The sequence below is a fragment of the Papio anubis genome, chromosome 7 (assembly GCF_008728515.1).
Source record: "Papio anubis isolate 15944 chromosome 7, Panubis1.0, whole genome shotgun sequence".
NCBI classification, from domain to species: domain Eukaryota; kingdom Metazoa; phylum Chordata; class Mammalia; order Primates; family Cercopithecidae; genus Papio; species Papio anubis.
In genome coordinates this window covers 100,037,599-100,054,331 of record NC_044982.1, presented here as the reverse complement: position 1 = coordinate 100,054,331, position 16,733 = coordinate 100,037,599, and the positions used below count along the sequence as shown (strand labels likewise).

The following is a 16,733-nucleotide window of genomic DNA, read 5'->3' as shown; positions in this document are numbered from 1 at the left end:
AGAATGGTGTAAACCCGGGAGGCGGAGCTTGCAGTGAGCTGAGATCCGGCCACTGCACTCCAGCCTGGGCGACAGAGCGAGACTCCGTCTCAAAAAAAAAAAAGAAGAAAAATAATAGTAATAAAAATAAAAAAATTTTAAAAATTAAGTACTAAGCTAGCTAAATAACCTTCTTGAAAGGTTTAAAAACACAATCGATATAGAAAATGTTTTCCCTCTAATCGCAACCTTACATAAATGGAACAGGTGAAGGAGAGAAGATAGACAATTTCTTTAGCAGCATATATGGCTAAATCCATCAACCACCAACTGGAGAAATATCAAAATTAACCATTTGATAAACCAAAAGATAACAATTTTAGGGTTACAGTAAGTAAAATATTTTTGAAACACTTCAAAAACTTTTAACCATAAACTAGAAGAACCATCTCTTCATTGTAAGAAAGAAAGGACTAACAGAAAGTAAGACATTTAAACTAAACTGATTTTCAGTCCTCTTAGAACAAAATGAAAAATAATGGTTAATTAGCTAAGCTTTGTGCTCTAATCAAACTAATTACAGTGATTTTAAATGGCAATAGCCCATGTGACTGGGCAGCTTGACAGTTCAGAATACTTTTGCAATAATTTTTTAACACAAAGACACTAAAATGATCCAGTCATGCAATGTTCATTTTATGCATTCTGCATCTCTTTGCCAATCTTGTAGCTAAGGATCTTGTTCCAATCAATCTTAGTGCGTGTAACTGGCAATTGTCGGTGTAAGGCTTTGACAGTAGTGTCCGACATTGTCTGATAATTCTCACTGATGGCAGTCTGGTACTCATTTTCTGCAGCTTCTACAATCTTTGTAAATTCTTTTGCTGTTTGCACTTCATTAGACACTGTTAGGGAATCTTGTATATCTTTATGACGCACTAGGTGAACATTACCGTCTTCATAATAATGAACCTGAATTTTCAAGACGCCAACCACTGGAGTGGTTGGAGGAGTGATTGTAAACCTCCATTCTAACCTCCAGCGACCATTCCAAAAATTTTTTGCTGGGAACTGATGGCTTTCCGTGCATGCAGTAGTGGTTTGCTGCCCATCTGTTTCTTGCCATACACAGTGCAGGCTCCATTCGGGTAATGTTATTTTACGTAAGCTCGCAGAGCAGTTTCTACTGAAGTTTCCATGATTCAATTGCATTTTCTACTTCACAGGGTCTTGGATCAGTTGCCTCCTTTCTTAAGTGATCAAATTTAAAACAGATTCTGTTCTTTGGATCCAAAAACGTTCCATTTCCCGAGTCGCCATGTTTTGTTATCAATATCTGATCTTCATAACCTTCCATTTTTACACAAGTAAACTGCTCCGAGTTATACTGTGCACGGGCTGCTTTTTCCCTTCTTTCATCAGATAACTGCGCCTCCAGACCCGCCATCTTCCTTCTAGCGACAAATTCGGCGGGGGCGGGGGCGGGGGCGGCGGCAGTGGCCACCTGACTTACCACTTTCTGTGAGGTGCTCCACGCAGCGCACCACCCCCGGAGTTTTATTATTACTCAAATCAGCCTCCTGAAAAATTGGAGGCTGAGGTTTTTCAAGGACAGTTTGGGGGAAGGGCGGGTGGCTAGGCAATGGGTGCTTGCTGCCGATTGGCTCCGGGTGCAATCATAGGGGTGTGGAAAACGGTCCTCCTGTACTCAGTTGCTTCTGGGTGGAGCCACAGGAGCAGCTGCCCGGTCCACGTGGAGCCATCGGTTGTCAGATATACAAAAAGACATCTCAAAAGGCCAATCTTAGGTTCTGTCCTAATGATGTTATCTTGCCCAGGCTGGACTGCAGTGGTACTATCTCGGCTCACGGCAACCTCTGCCTCCCGGGTTCAAGCGATTCTCCCACCTCAGCTTCCCGAGTAGCTGGGATTACGGGTGTCCGCCACCATGCCTGGCTAATTTTTGTATTTTTAGTAGAGATGGGGTTTCACTATGTTGGCCAGGCCGGTCTCGAACTCCTGACCTCAAGTGACCCTCTCATCTCAGCCTCCCAAAGTGTTGGGATTACAGGCATGAGCCACTGCGCCCGGCCCATATCTTTTTGTAAAATAATTGTTTTTAAATAAATAGAGATGAGGTCTCTGTATATTGCCCAGGCTAGTCTCCAGCTCCTGGGGTCAACAGATCCTCCTGCCGTGGCCTCCCAAAGTCCTGGGACTACAGGTGTGAGTCACCGTACCTGGCCAGAAATGGCATATCTCATGACCTCTGGAATAATGGCTGCAGTCGTTCATGTCTACACCTCTAGTGGTCTCTCATTAGTGTTGTAGAAAAAAACTGGGTTCTTTTCTCACGATCATGAAAGATTAGGCTCACAGACACTTTGAAGGGTGAGAAGGGTAGGGTTTATTGTTTGAAAAGGAACAATTAAAAAAAAGGGAACAGGGACTCTCAGCAAAGCAAGAGTCCTGCTAGCAGGCTTCCCGCCTCACAGATTGAATCCCAGGTTACCACCAAGGAACAGGAGAGGCCAGGTTCCTCTCCCCTGCAAAGGGTGCAACTTCCCATGGCTCTACCCCATTCTCTCCCCGCTCCGCCACCCCCGTTCTCCCAGTGCCTTCATAAAGCCGATCATTCTTTGTCCAAAAGGCTTTCTGCTTTGGTCATTTCTTAGGTCTTCACTCTCTTGTGAAGATCCTCATGTGCACATAAAATTAACAAAACTTGTAGCTGGGCTTGGTGGCTCATGCCTGTAATCCAAGCACTTTGGAAGACCAAGGCAGGAGGATCGCTTTAGCCTAGGAGCTCAAGACCAGCCTGGGCAACATAGGGAGACTCTACAAAAAATACTAGCTGGGTGTGGTGGTGCGTGCCTATAGTCCCAGTTACTTGGGAGGTTGAGGTGGGAGGATTCCCTGAGCCCAGGAATTTGAGGCTGCAGTGAGCTGTGATCACATCACTGTACTCCAGCCTCGGTGACAGAGCCAGACCCTGTCTCAAAAACAAACAACAACGAAAACTTGCATGCTTTTCTCTTGTTAATCTTTCTTGTATTTAATTTGGTTTCTAAACCCAGCTGGATATTCCACTGAAGAACTAAGACAGTGTTAATCCAAAATTAGAGACTGAGCCAAGGGTCTCACTCAGTTCATCGAGATTTGTTGAGTGAGAGTTTGAGGTCACACCCAGGAGAAACAGGTCACAGAAACATCCGTGGCCCATGCTCTCCAAAGCAGTTTTCAGAATTTACAAATGTCTTTAAAGGGAAGAAGGCACCTAGGAAGAGAGGGTTAGGAGGTGAGGCACTTAGGAAGATAAGCTTGTAATCGGCCTTGTCAGTGTGAAAAACCTAAAAGACTGTAGTTTTAGGGGTTAGACTTAGGTTGCAAACCTGAAGTTATACTTAATATGTCCTTGTTTTATGGGAGGATCTATATATCTTGAAAGGTTTAGGGCACAGCAAAGAATTTATGAGCAATTTGTGAGGGCAGTCATGAGACTTTTCATCTCCTTATGGGAGTCTGGCTACTGTATAATGCTTTAACACAAGCCTGTGAAGCAGCAGCTCTCTGCTTGGGAAAATGTTGGTGTTACTGCATGACTCAGTCTCCAGGCTTCACTTTGGCATAAAGAGTTTTGGGGTCCTGAGATTTTTCTTTTCCTTTACAAAGGATTGAATGGATCATTAGGCTCCATACAGGACCCATCGTCCACCTTCAACAATTATTAATGCCAGGTGAGGGGTCAGAGCTCTGGCTTCGGAAAGTGATCGGCTTGTGGGTTGGTAAGAAGAATTTACTAACAGTATAGGTTTGAAAAAGGAAAGTTTTAAATTAGTCGGCTGCGATAGCGCCTGCCTGTAATCCCAGCTACTCAGGAGGCTGAGGCAGGAGAATCGCTTGAAGCCAGGAGGTGGAGGTTGCGGTGAGCGGAGATCGTGCCTGGGCAACAACAGCGAAACTCCATCTCAAACAAAAAGAAAGAAAGAAAAAGGGAAGTTTGGTTAGAAAGAAGGAACACTGCAGCAGAGTTCAGTGGAGGCCTCAGCAAGACAGGACAGAGTGCATCACAGCGGACTTTTCGATAGGGATATTTATGGACCTAAAGTAGGAGCTGAAGGGTAAGTTGCATGATACATGATTACATTTTTAGACATTTGGTGCCTTGATATCAGCAAGGGTTGAACAATGAGTTTCTGCATGCATGCATTCCGGAGATGTATAGAAATTCTAGTTACTTACACATTTTAACTTGAAAACAGGCCTGGAACCAGGTGCCTTTAGATAATAGGGAAACCTAATTACTTCTGAATTCCCCAGAGAAGGAGTTTTTGTCTCTGGAGGTCTGCTTGATGGTCACCAGGGGATTTTTGCTGACCTCAATTAACATTTAAGAATATGGAGGAGCCAGGCGCAGTGGCTCGCACCTGTAATCCCAGTAGTTTGGAAGGGAGAGGCAGGCAGATGGCTTAAGCTCAAGAGTTTGAGACCAGCACGGGCAACATGAAACCCCATCTCGACAAAAAACACAGGGCTGGGCGCAGTGGCTTAAGTCTGTAATCCCAGCACTTTGGGAGGCCAACGCGGGTGGATCACGAGGTCAGGAGATCGAGACCATCCTGGCTAACACCGTGAAACCCCGTCTCTACAAAAATTCAAAAAATTAGCCGGGCGTGGTAGCTGGCACCTGTAGTCCCAGCTACTTGGAAAGCTGAGGCAGGAGAATGGCGTGAACCCTGGAGGCGGAGCTTGCAGTGAGCCAAGATTGTGCCACTGCGCTCCAGTCTGGGCAACAGAGCAAGACTCCATCTCAAAAAAAAAAAAAAAAAAAATCAGCTGGGTATGCTGGCATGCACCTGTAGTCCCAGCTACTGGGGAGGCTGAGGTTGGCAAATCATACAAGCCTGGTAAGTTAAGGCTGCAGTAAAGCTGTGATAGTGCCACTGCACTCCAGCGTGGATGACAAAGTGAGACCCTGCCTCAAGAAATATAGAATATGGAGAGCCTGGCATAGTGGTTCACGCCTGTAATCCCAGCACTTTGGGAGGCCAAGGTGGGAAGATCCCTTGAGCAGTTCAAGACCAGCCCAGGCAAGATAGTGAGATCCTGTATCTAAAAAAGAAAAAAAAAATGAAATTAGCCAGGCATAGTGATGCGCACTTGTGATCCTAGTTACCCAGGAGGCTGAGGCGGATTGCCTGAGCCCAGGAGGTCGAGGCTGCAGTGAGTCTATATCGCACCACTGCACTCCAGCTTGGGCAACACACCAAGACCCTGCCTGTCAAAAAACAGAAAGAATATGGGAGAGGAGTGATTTGGGAGTCAACCTGATGTCCAAATCCAATTCCACCACCAATTAGTACCAGTGAGAGGTGAAGCCAGCTGGACTTCCTGGGTCTAGTGGGGACTTGTAGAACTTTTCTCTAGCCAGCTAGAGGTTTGTAAAATGCACCAATCAATGCTCTGTAGCTAGCTAGAAGTTTGTAAAATGCACCAATCAGTGCTCTGTAAAAATGCACCAATCAGTGCTCTGTAGCTAGCTAAAGGTTTGTAAAATGCACCAATCAGTGCTCTGTAAAAATGCACCAATCAGGCTGGGCGCGGTGGCTCAAGCCTGTAATCCCAGCACTTTGGGAGGCCGAGACGGGCGGATCACGAGGTCAGGAGATCCAGACCATCCTGGCTAACACGGTGAAACCCCGTCTCTACTAAAAAAAATACAAAAAACTAGCCAGGCGAGGTGGCGGGCACCTGTAGTCCCAGCTACTCGGGAGGCTGAGGCAGGAGAATGGCGTAAACCCAGGAGGCGGAGCTTGCAGTGAGCTGAGATCCGGCCACTGCACTCCAGCCTGGGCCACAGAGGGAGACTCCATCTCAAAAAAAACAAAAAAAACAAAAAAAAACAAAACAAAAAAATGCACCAATCAGCACTCTGTAGCTAGCTAGAGATTTGTAAAGTGGACCAACCAGCACTCTGTAAAATGAACCAATCAGCACTCTATACAATGGACCAATCAGCAGGACATGGACGGGGACAAATAAGGGAATAAAAGCTGGCCCCTACCACCAGCCTGCAGCAGCAACCCTTTGGGGTCTTCTTCTATGCTGTTTAAGCTTTGTTCTTTAGCTCTTTGGGTTCGTGCCACCTTTAAGAGCTGAAACACTCATGGCAAAAGTCCGCGTCTTTGTTCTTTGAAGTCAGGGTAGACCAGAAACCCACCAGAAGGAACCATACTCTGGACACACCAGGACCCTGAGTAAGTAGTTCAGTCTCTGCGTTTAAGTGAGAATAATACCTCGCACCTGAAGGGACTGTGCTGAGGAGTAAATGAAATTAGGTAGCTCTAAGACACTAGTTCCATGTCCCAGGCAAAGAAAATGCTCAATGAATAGTAATCATGGCTACAGACAATGTAGCAATGTGTGCTATGGGCTAAGAGTGTAGGTTTCCTGGACTTGAATCTCAGCTCCTGCTGCTTTCTTGCTGCGTGATCTGGGATAAGTTACTGACCCTGTCTGTGCTCCGGTGTTTTCATGATAGTACCTACCACATAGGTGTTTATTCTGAATACACGAACTCTTTTAATTGTAACATTCAGAACAGTCCATGACAGATTAGTGAGGGCTCAGTAAAGGTGAGCTTTGCCCCTGATAACACAACCTGTTGAATTCTATTTGATTTGGCATGTATATAGAGAGAGAGACAGAGTCTCGCTCTGTTGCCCAGGCTGGAGTGCAATCGCACGATCTCAGCTCACTGCAACCTCCGCCTCCCGGATTCAAGCGCTTCTCCTGCTTCAGCCTTCTGAGTAGCTGGGATTACAGGTGCGCGCCACCAGGCCCAGCTAATTTTTGTATTTTTAGTAGACATGGGGGTTTCACCATGTTGGCCAGGTTGGTCTCGAACTCGACCTCTTGATCTGCCTGCCTCAGCCCCCCACAGTGCTGGGATTACAGGCGTGAGCCACAGTGCCCGGCCTAATTTGGCATTTTATAAATTCCATTCACATCTGTAAGTATCCTCCTTCTGAAGTGGAATCCCAGAGTCTGAAGCGTAACTCAGACCAAGTTTACAGCACCAAGCTGGGTGCGGTGGCTCGCACCAGTAATCCCAGCACTTTAGGGGGCAGAGGTGGGCGGATCATTTGAGCTCCGGAGTTAAAGACCAGCCGGGCCAACATGGCGAAATCCCATCTCTACTAAAAATATAAACATTACCCGGGCAAGGTGGTGGACACCTGTAGTCCCAGCTACTAGGGAGGTTGAGGCAGGATGATCCCTTGAGGCTGCAGTGAGCCGTGATCATGCCTCTGCACTCGTCTGCGTGATAGAGCGAGACCCTATCTCAAAAAAATAAAGTCCGAGGAGTCCTATTCCCACAAGAAATGTCAGATCTGTGGACCCAATAGTTATGGGTTCTGTTTGGCTCGCTTGTGGATCTTACGTTGTTCACAGGAAGTCTAAAAAAGCTTTTAGGTTGACATTACCTTGAAAAGCTGGAGAGACAAACCAGGAGAGGCTTCGAGGTGCCCCTCCCCCACTACCTGGAGAACAAAAGGAATCCCAGATCTTGAAGACCTTTACACTGCGGTGGAGGTTCCTTTACCTGAGCCCTGTCAGCTGGAAACCCTGGAGTGGAACCTACGGGAGCTCCAGGATTCGTGAATGACTCCATCCCATTACCGAACACTCACTCAGTGCTGAGCACCGGGGATGGCAGAATGCAGTGTACGCAGCTTTCCCTGAGTGACCTTGGACTGCACACTTAACACACATAGATTTTCTTTTTGTGAAGTGTATAAACCAAAAATAAAATTCTAAGCGCCACCCCTCTCCACCCCCAACCCCGCCAACCATCTGAATGGACTTCTTTCTCCTTGACCAGGGCGCTGTTAATTTTTTTTTTTTTTTTTTTTTCCTTGAGACGGAGTCTTGCTATGTTACCCAGGCTGGAGTGCAGTGGCATGATCTGGGCTCACTGCAACCTCCGCCTCCCAACTTCAAGCTATTCTCCTGCCTCAACCTTCCAAGTAGCTGGGACTACAGGCACGTGCCACCACGCCTGGCTAATTTTTTGTAATTTTTTTTAGTAGACACAGGGTTTCACTGTGTTAGCAGGATGGTCTCGATCTCCTGAACTCGTGATCTGCCCGCCTCAGCCTCCCAAAGTGCTAGGATTACAGATGTGAGCCACCGCACCCAGCCTTTATTTATTTATTTATTTATTTATTTATTTATTTATTTAAGTTCTGGGATACATTTGCAGAATGTGCAGGGCTGTTACATAGGTATACATGTGCCATGATGGTTTGCTGCACCTATCAATCCATCATCTAGGTTTTAAGCCCCGCATGTGTTAAGTATTTGTCCTAATGCTCTCCCTCTCCCCACCTTGACCCCCATCCCCTAACGGGCCCTGGTGTGTGATGTTCCCCTCCCTGTGTCCATGTGTTCTCATTGTTCAACTCCCACTTATGAGCAAGAACATGCAGTGTTTGGTTTTCTGTTCCTGTGTTAGTTTGCTGAGAATGATGGTTTCCAGCTTCATCCATGTCCCCGCAAAGGACGTGAACTCATTCTTTTTTATGGCTGCATAGTATTCCATGCTGTATATGTGCCACATTTTCTTTATCCAGTCTATCATTGATGAGCATTCAGGTTGGTTCCAAGTCTTTGCTATTGTAAATAGTGCTGCAATAAACATTTGCATTTGTTGGTGGGAGTGTAAATCAGTTCAACCATTGTGGAAGATAGTGTGGCAATTCCTCAAGGATCTAGAACCAGAAATACCATTTGACCCAGGAATCCCATTACTGGGTATATACCCAAATGATTCTAAATTGCTCTTAAAATTTAACCTGTCAGGCCATGATGGGAAGTAGGGGTCGGACATGCCTCATTATAGCTCTCCAGTATTAACATCAACACAGACCTTTAAGTCTAATAAGAAGCATTTACAACCTATTCTTTCTGAAGCCTGCTACCTGGAGGCTTCTTCTGCAAATAACAATTTGGTCTCCATCATCATTTATCGTAACCCAGACATTTCCTTTCTATTGATCCTAATGGATTGTTAGATAAAGACCAATTGTCAACCAGAAAATCTTTTAATCTATCCATAGCCTGGAAGCCCCCACTTCCAGTCATCCCACCTTTCTGAACCAAACTAATGTATTTCTTAAATGTATTTGATTAAAGTGTCATGTCTCCCTGAATGGTATAAAACCAAGCTGCATCCCGACCACCTTGGACACATGTTCTCAGGGCCTCCTGAGGGCTGTGTCCTGGGCCATGGTCACTCACATTTGGCTCTGAATAAATCTCTTCAAATATTTTACAGAGTTTGACTCTTTTCATCTACAGGCGTGTTGCGGCCCACAATACCATACTCCAAGATGAAGGTCTCAGAAGCAGCTCCAGAAATAAGTTTTTCTCTGACCTTCTGCTCTTTTGTCTCTAGCCCCTTGTTCCCCCACAGGCTAGCCATAGAAACTAGAACCTTTCCCCAAGGCAAGCCATAGAAACCAGAGCCCCTCTTCCCCATGGCGAGCCATAAAACCCAAAAATATTGCTCTAATCCTGCCCCCTTTCTGTGTAAAAACTGGTCATAAAGAAATTAACCTGCCTTGTTTGACTGCAGGTCATAACACCTCCATTCCAGAGAGAGTCCTTCCCCACACCCAGAAAAAAGGGACTGCTGCAGAGAGAGGCCAAGAAGAATCTACATGGACAGGGCTTGCTGGGTTTCCCCACTCAGGCTGTTAGCACTACATCACACCCTTTTTGTCCAATCATATTTCTATACAGCTGTCCATACTTTGTTGAATCTAAGCAAAAAAAAGGACAATCTCCTGTGAAAGGAAAATAAATCTTCCCCAAATCACTAAGCCAAAGGGAAAAGTCAAGCTTGGAATGGCGTTGGGCAAACCTGCCTCTCATTCTATTCCTAAATAAGATAGCTACAAAGATTTAAAAAAAAAAAACAAAAAACAAAAAACACTACATACCTCCTTCACAATTTGCCCACAAGGAAATTCCTTGTGGACAAAGGACAGAACTCAAAACTCAAAGTCATCCCTCTGCTCACATGGGACAAATGCATATCTGATGGCTTCTTTTGCCTTGTTGTTTCACACTAATCCAGACTAAGGCATATTCCTGTAAACCGTGCATTCAGTGAAAGGCTAATCAGATACTCAAAAGAATGCAACTGTTTATATCTCATCTACCTATGACCTGGAAGCACACCACACACACACACACACAACTCTGAGTTGTTCCGCCTTTCCAGACCAAACCAATGTATTAAATACATCTTACACACATTGATTGACGTATCAAGTCTCCCTAAAGTGCTTAGAACCAAGCTGTGCCCAACCACCTTGGGTACATGTCATCAAGACCTCCGGAAGCTATGTTATGAGTGCCTCCTTAACCTTGGCAAAATAAATGTTCTAAATTGACTGAGACCTCAGGAGTTCAAGACCAGCCTGGCCAACACGGTGAAACCCCATCTCTACTAAAAAGTCAAAAATTACTCGGGCATCGTGGCAGGCGCCTATAATTCCAGCTACTCCAGAGGCTTAGGCAGGAGAATCTCTTGAACTCAGGAGACACAGACTGCAGTGAGCCGAGGTCATGCCACTGCACTCCAGCCTGGGTGACAGAGTCAGACTGTCTCAATAAATAAATAAATAAATCGACTGAGACCTGCCTCAGATATTTGGGGTTCATACTCTGCTATATCTTGGGTTTTCATTTTACAGTCTCCTGTGTCACATAAAACTATGACCAAATAAATTTGTGTGACTTTTCTCCTATTTGCCTTTTGTCAGTTGGTTTTTCAGCAAACCTTGGTTTCTAGAGTCTCTTTCAAATCTTGCCTTTTGTGATTATGTCATGAGTGGTGCAAGGTTAGCGATAACCAGGTCCATGCATATTTGTGTCTTTCCACTGTAAACCAGAAAGTATCCAAGACAGGTCTTCAACTTAGAAGTGTATTTTGCCAAGGTTAGGGACATACCTGGGAGACAGGTCTGTGTGTAACTGCCCGAGGGGTTCCTCCTGCCTCCTGCATAAAGAAAGAGCACAGCATTGTAGTAGAGAAAGAGTTTAATAGACACCAGGCCGGCCTTACCACATGGGAGATGGAGTTCATACACAAATCATCTTGTCCTAAGCTCACAGGTTAGGGGTTTTTCAAAGACAGTTTGGGGGAAGTGGTGGGAGTGGCCAAGTATCAACAGATACTTGCTGCTGATTGGTTGGGGGGGATGAAATCATAGGGGGTTGAAGTTCTCCTGTGAGCTGAATCTCTTCTGGGTGGGGCCACAGGAACAGGGTTGGCAGTCCAGGTGGAGCCATCAGGTCCAGGTAGAGCCATGGGCATCGGACATACAAAAAAACTGGAAATAAATCTCAAAAGGCCAATCTACAATAGTGTTATTTGCAGGAGCAATTGGGGAAGTTGCATCTTATAACCTCCGGAATAATGGCTGATCCCATTTTTTTTCTTTTCTTTTTTTTTTTTGAGACGGATTTTCGCCCTTGTTGCCCAGGTTGGAGTGCAGTGGCGCGATGTCGGCTCATTGCAACCTCTGCCTCCCAGGTTCAAGCGATTTTCCTGCCGCAACCTCCCTAGCATCTGGGTTTACAGGCATGTGCCACCATGCCTGCCTAATTTTGTATTTTTAGTAGAGACGGGGTTTCTCCATGTTGGTCAGGCTGGTCTTGAACTCCCGACCTCAGGTAATCCACCCGCCTTGGCCTCCCAAAGTGCTGAGATTACAGGCACCAGCCACTGTTCCCGGCCTGGCTGATCCCTTCATGTCTGCGCCTTACCAGGACTCAGGTGGCTCCAGTGAACCTGATGGCCTTCCATTAACTTTACAAAAGCAGTTGAGTTTGGGGCAAGGCCTATTATCATTTAAACTATAGCCTAAATGTCTTCCAAAGTTATCGTGGCCCAATAGCCCAGGAAAAATTAAGAGAAAGGGGGAGTGAGGGTTGAACAGTTAGCTTAGCTTACTGTTACAATTTTTCTCACTGATACAATTTTTGCAAAGGCAGTTTCATGTGCCTTTCTCCAAAGATGATTTTTGAGGGTTTCCCTATTTAAAGGGGAAAAGCAGGCTGGAGGAGAAAGGGGAGTGTGTGGTCATATTACTGAATCCACATGTTGCAAGAGAAAAGGAGCAGGTAGTAGAATAGTCAATTACGTACTCATCTTGCACTCAGCAAATCAGCACTTTACATAAGATAAGGTGAGCAGCCGGGCGCAGTGGCTCATGCCTGCAATCCCAGCACTTTGGGAGGCCGAAGTGGGCAGATCACCTGAGGTCAGGAGTTCAAGACCAGCTTGACCAACATGGAGAAACCCGTCTCTACTAAAAATACAAAATTAGCTGGGCGTGGTAGTGCATGCCTGTAATCCCAGCTATGCGGGAGGCTGAGGCAGGAGAATCACTTGAACTAGGGAGGTGGAGGTTGCAGTGAGCCAAGATTGTGCCATTGCACTCCAGACTGGGCAACCAGAGCAAAACTCCATCTCAAAAAAAAAAACAAAAAACAAAAAGATAAAGTGAGCATAGAGTAACTCTCTGCACAGATATTTAACCTTTTTTTGGTTTCTTTTTTCGGTTTCTTTTTTCTTTAGCTTTCTGTATAACTCAGCTTTCAGCTTCATTTTTTCCTTCTGGCACAGTGAATTGGGGTCCCAAGTTTTTATTTTCTTATCACACCATAATGTCAGGCCTTTATTGATGCTGTTTCCATCACAAAAGCCACGAGCTACAGGGAGTTCCCAAGGAGGCAGTTCTCCTCAGTACTTGCCATTCACTTGGTAGTCAGAGTCGCAGGCACACAGGCTCGAGCCACCCCACAAGTCCATCAATATTGCAAACCATACATAATAGTACACTTAATATAGAATTGTTATAGGTTAAACAGGCCACAACAAACAAAGTCATATTTAACATCAAGAGGAAAAACAGAAAGGAGAAAAAGTTAATGAACCAGTCTAGGGGGAGCGAAGGATAGTGAAGAGTCCTGGTCTGGGCCGGGCCATCAGTCAGTCTTGCAAGAAAGAGTTTTTGGCAGGTCGCCGTGGCTCATGCCTGTAATCCCAGCACTTTGGGAGGCCGAAGCAGGCAGATCACAAGGTCAGGAGTTCAAGACCAGCCTGGCCAACATAGTGAAACTCCGTCTCTACTAAAAATACAAAAAATTAGCTGGGTGTGGTGGCAGACACCTGTAATCCCAGCTACTTGGGAGGCTGAGGAAGGAAAATCGCTTGAACCCGGGAGGCGGAGGTTGCAGTGAGCCGAGATCACACCATTGTACTCCAGCCAGGGTGACAGTGTAAGATTCCATCTCAAAAAAAAAAAAAAAGTTTTTGATGGCAGGGCCTTGGGTGCAGATGTGGAGTTCTTGTCACTCATGATAAGTGTCAGTCAAGACACTGGTGTTGAAACAGGAGATAGAAATTATTTAGGCAGATAGTGAGGGCAAAAGAGTTCTTGGCAGAACTCCTCTCCTAACAAAAAGCAGCCCAAGAAATTTTTTTTTTTCCCTAACAAAGAGCAGCCTGAAAAATCAAGCTGCAAACATAAATAAGGAAGCTGGAAACTTGCATGGGGGAATGCCGGCAGCTGCGCCAATAGAAAAGGGCTACCTGGGGGCCAGGCACATCCACCATGGAAGCTCTACCTTCCCATTTTTTGTCAGTATGTGTACAGTAAGAAAGAAATAGGCAACATGGCACAGCTCAGGCAGACAACACACCTGCATAATAAAAGACTGGGTGGGGGCTGCCAGAGATTTGCACCCTATGCAGATGGGTGGCAGATGTAGGATACTTGGTCCTAACCAGTTTTTCATGCCCTATGTAGATCAGACACCACCTTCCTTCTAGCTCATCTATAAAACCCCCTGCATTTCACCACTGATCAGCAACCCATTTTTTCAGGACACCTCTCTGTAGCAGAAAGCTATTCTCTTTCTTTTGCCAATTAAATTTCTGCTCTTCACCCCTCACTCTGTGTGTGTCTGCATCCTTGATCTCTGTGGTCATGAGACAAGGTTCAAGCAATTCTCCTGCCTCAGCTTCCTGAGTAGCTGGGATTATAGTACGCACCACCATGCCTGGCTAATGTATGTATTTTTAGTAGAGACGAGGTTTCACCATGTTGGCCAGGCTGTTCTTGAACTCCTGACCTCATGATCCATCTGTCTTGGCCTCCCAAAGTGCTGGGATTACAGGTATGAGCCACCGTGCACAGCCAGGCCTGTTCCTTTAGAGTCACAGAGCCCTCTGGTGACAACTGACAGTTGGAAGAGTTGTGCTTGTTTGTGTCTTTCTCTGGTTGGATGCAGCCTTTATCTTTTTTTTTTTTTTTTTTTTTGAGGCCAGTCTCGGCTGTGTCACCCAGGCTGGAGTGCAGTGGCGCTGATCTTGGCTCACTGCAAGCTCCGCCTCCCAGGTTCCATGCATTCTCACCTCCTTCCGAGTAGCTGGGACTACAGAAGCCTGCCACCGCGCCCGGCTAGTTTTTGTATTTTTAGTAGAGAGCGGGTTTCACGGTAGCCAGGATGGTCACCGATCTCTCCTGACCTCGTGATCCGCCCGTCTCGGCCTCCCAAAGTGCTGGGATTACAGGCTTCAGCCACCGCGCCCAGCCTATTTTTTTTTTCTTATTAAGCAAAACATCTTATCCTTGTTGGCAAAGTGCCCTGTGAAATATAAAATGGAGTCTTTTTCTAAGATGGAGTTAGTTGGGTCAAGGGTGCTCTACACAGATTATATCTTTTTTATTATTATTATTATTATTTTTAGAGACAGGGTCTCCCTAAGTTTCCCAGACTGGTCTTTAACTCCTGTGCTCAAATGATCCTCCTGCCTCAGGCTCCTGAGTAGCTGGGACTACAGGCAGGAGCCACTGCCTCCGGCTATCTAGTTCTATTTTTGATCTGAACTTCTACTATTTTAATAATGTGATTCTTTTGCCAAAACAACAAGGGAGAGAGAGATATGAGAGCCTAGGGCTTCTGCAGAGTGGCCCTCCTCTCTGCCAGCACATCTGCCCACACCACCTCCTGCACACAGATGTTTACAGTCGCCAGAAACCACAGCACTTCCGCCTGCTTCAGACAGCGTGGCCAGCTCATCCCACTGACCTCTTGCTTTGTTTATTAGAGAAAAAAAGCAAACACCGGACTACCACCAAAAAACCCTACCACCAAGGTCCCAGACGGGCTGAACCCATAACCTCAGGGAGGGAGGGCAGCCTGTGGTGAGGGGAATCCCAGTGGCCTGAGGAGGGCTTGGCCACCCCCTGACCCCAACAGGAGCACCGTGAATGAACTGAAAAGGGGGCCCTGTACCCCGGTGCTGACCTTTTCATCCCAGTGCCTGGTTCTACCATGGTGTAAAATGACTTTCTTTCTTGTCAGCTGCATTTACAAAATAATGCTGCTAAAAAGGTCAATTATAACCGTGAAAAAGGAAGCTGACCAGGTGTGGGCAATTGGATTGGATTCTGGTTTCTGTCATCCACTGCCCCACTTCCTAGAAGGGGACTGTTTATCCCCACCAGCCATGAGATGTATGGTGCCTCCCGGGCAAAGAGTGTGCCTTTCCTGCCCTGCTGTCAGGCCTGGCCATGTGGGTATGGCCCATGAAACATGGTGGAGGTGACACAGGCCAGCTCCAAGCAGAGGCTCTAAGCATGTACACCAAAAAGTATCCAAGACAGGTCTCAATCAGTGGAGAAGCTTATTTCGCCAAAGTTAATGACACACCTGAGAGACAGGTTAGTGCCTTTCTCCAAAGATGATTTTGAAGGTGTCAATATTTAAAGGGGAAACTGGGCTGGAGGGAAAAGAGGGCATAGTTATTCACATGTTGCAAGAGAAAAGGAGCAGGGAAGAGGACAATTATGTATTCATCTGACACTCAGTAATCAGGACTTTACATAAGGTGAACACAGTAGCTACCCGTGGAGTTTTTTTGTTTTTTTGTTTTTTTGTTTTTTTGAGATGGAGTCTTGCTCTGTCACCACGCTGGAGTACAGTGGCACGATCTCGGCCCACTGCAGCCTCTGCCTCCCAGGTTCAAACAATTCTCCTGCCTCAGTCTCCCGAGTAGCTGGGACTACAGGCGTATGCCACCACCACACCTGGCTAATTTTTTGTGTTTTTAGTAGAGACAGAGTTTCACCATGTTAGCCAGGATGGTCTCGATCTCCTGACCTTGTGATCTGCCCGCCTCGGCCTCCCAAAGTGAGGGACAGGCGAGAGCCATCGCACCTGGCCACCTGTGGAGATTTCTAACCTTTCACCTGTAGCTACCTGCTTAGGAACAAAAGGAATGGCAGTGGATTGCATGATGCAGCTTTCAGCTTAATTTTTTTCCTTTCGGCACAATGAACTGGGGTCCAGAGTTTCTATTTTCCTTTCACAAGCGCCATTGCGTTGCTTTCTGCAGCTGTCCTGCTCCTTGCCTCAGGGATACCTAGTTCCAGACAGGGGCTCCTCCTTCACCTTGAGTCCTGGAGTGAGAGATCACAGGGGCAGAGCTGCAGGCACCAACATATAACATGAGAGCAAGCAACAAGCCATTGTTGTTAGAAGCCATGAGATTTGGGAGTTGTTTGTTACCTCCTCAAGATTGTAGCACTGACTCCTGCTGATGTCCAGCCTGCAGACTTGCCCTAAACATTTCAGACCTGACAGCCCATGCCTTACAATAAATCTCT

The 16,733-nt window shown here is 46.2% G+C and overlaps 1 pseudogene across 1 annotated transcript; it reads right to left on the bottom strand.

The window, feature by feature from the left end:
- Nucleotides 1–313: 313 nt before the first annotated feature.
- On the bottom strand, nucleotides 314–1,624 carry LOC101022820 (annotated as a pseudogene). Its single transcript, XR_161238.5, has one exon. The product of XR_161238.5 is annotated as an F-actin-capping protein subunit alpha-2 pseudogene (transcript).
- Nucleotides 1,625–16,733: the final 15,109 nt, after the last annotated feature.